Genomic DNA, 2,500 nt, shown 5'->3' with positions numbered 1-2,500 from the left:
AATGTAACGCAAAATATTGTATTTTGTCGTCATTGATTAAGTAAAATTTATCCGTGCTTATTTCTCGCGAGATAATTCATATCGATTGTCCCATATTTATGCTGATATTATTTTGTCCAGAGAATGAATTATCTCCGAATCTGGGGCTAACTTATTTGCAGATTCAATCTGAGAAAACTTTGCCTACATCACAGCAACCGAAAGCCCCGGCCTTCACCCAGTTATTTTCCTTTTGATTTAAGCTGCCGTTATGCAAAGATGACATGAAGATTTGAAAAGGCTTTTGTTTTCCCTCTCACCTTTAACACAGAGGCGGCTTCCGCTTGCCAATCTGAAACATCCCTATTTTTCACACAGATATAATTTTTAAAATAAAAGTGGAGTGAAAATTGCACGAATAAATTACAAGAGAAGAAAGACGCTATCAGCGGCAGGGGTTTTGTAAATTTGTAGATCGCCGAACACCAAACGTCGAGCTTTTAAAATTAGTATTTGACGGTAATAACTGTACATGTACGCAACATTAACTAAGAGCTAACCTAATAGCTTAGACCTAATTACTTGAGACATGCACTACCATAATAGGCCATTTCCGAGTTCATGTCTGCCTCCTCTTCAAAGCGCGTCTAAGTGAAGGTAATTCGGTCTACTTTACATATGAATGAAAATTAATTTTGATAACAAATACTTCGCACTTAGATTCGCTTTGAAGAGAAGGCAGACATGAAATCGGAAATGGCCTATTGAAGGCAAACTATTCGGCGTTCTACAAAATATACCCCTGCCCAATGCCGAATGGTTAGCTTTCAATTATGGTAGTGCATGTCTGCAGTAATTAAGCCTAAGCGCCGATTCCTAAAATGGCTGGCTTTTAGTTGATGTTGCGTATACGTATAGTTATCAACGTCAAATACCGATTTTATAACGTTCGGCGTTTGGCGTCCGGCAAAAATACCTGCTGCGCTATCAGTGAAATCAAGAGACACAGACTACAACTCTACGCCAACATGGTGATGGACAAACCCCTGACCCCCAGTCCATGGACTACCCAAATGGACTACCTAAAAATAGACTACCGGATGAGTACTATTGAAAGAACTGATTTGGTTATATACTTGCATTGTACGTACTTTGTTTACTTTTGTCCGCACGGCCATATGTGACTACATCCAGGTTGTTTTGCACCGGTTTCACTTCAGTTACGTGAAGTATTCGGCCATCACAACAGTTACCGAAACCTAACCTTTTTAAAATGGGTGCTTAGACAACAACAACAGCAACAAAATTCATTTGATGTTGCAGGTTAACTTATTACTATGTACAATAAAACTTAACATTTCTTTAACTACCAGTATACATAGTATGAGATAGTTTTCTATTCATGGGCCCTGTCGTCTGGAATTGTTTAAACAAATCAGCACGAGAATGTGATAACATTGATAAATTTAAAAGGCTTCTCGAAGCATCCACGTTGTTTTGTTGCGTTGTTCAAAGTTTCTTTCATCAAAGGAACCTACATGAACAACAATAAGGATCTAGAAAACTAAGTTCAATTTCTTTCTAGGCACTTCGATCAATTCTCCTTTATGTAGCGATTACACAGTTTTTATGAACGGAGATAACCTATCATTTAACATGTGTGTTGCCTTAAACATATCAATGGCTAATTTGCGTTTAGAGAGGCATCCAAGATTTTGCTAATGAACATGATGTGATATATCACAGTCCATATTCATGATGTGCTTTGGTAGTCTCTGAATTATTTTGGCCGCTTTTTAGTGAAATCCTTCGATTTCGGAAAACAGAGCACATGAACAGCTGCCCCATACTGATATGGAGAAATGTTACGGGTGGTATAATGATATTTAAATATGATTCCTTCAGTAGCTTTGGTGATAGGTGTCATATCCTCTTCGGCATGCCGATTTGATTACTGTATGATTTACACACTTTATTCACTTGATATTTCCAAAGCAGTCTATTGTCTATGACTACACTTAAACATTTCGTAGAAATGATGAATTTAATCACGGTGTTTCCACACTGAAGAAGAGGATCATTGCCTCTGATTTGCCGGTATGTAGAGCCAACTTGTTCAATTCAAATCAGTGACAGATCTCCGCAAACATTAAGTTCAGTTTTTTAACCACATCATTAGCACTGTCTCCAATAATAAATGCTGTAGTATCATCAGCATATAAATGCAGTTCACCTTGCAAGATTGATTTCGGAAAGTCATTAACATAAATTGAAAAGAGTCTAGGTCCAACGAGGGAGCCTTGAGGAAGTCCATACTTCACTCCAAGTAACTCTGACTTAATGCTGTGGACTTCAACAAATTGATGACGACTTGTTAAGTAGCTCAGTAACAATAACAATAACACACAAACAGCGCTTACAAACATATGCTTGAACTGCATAACTTTTTATAAACTTAACGTTTCGTATGCTACAACACACATCATCAGAAGTGATTATTAGTCATTTTTTAAAAAAATTA

Source organism: Montipora capricornis, chromosome 8, assembly GCF_036669925.1.
Source record: "Montipora capricornis isolate CH-2021 chromosome 8, ASM3666992v2, whole genome shotgun sequence".
NCBI classification, from domain to species: Eukaryota; Metazoa; Cnidaria; class Anthozoa; order Scleractinia; family Acroporidae; genus Montipora; species Montipora capricornis.
This window is presented reverse-complemented; position numbering follows the sequence as displayed.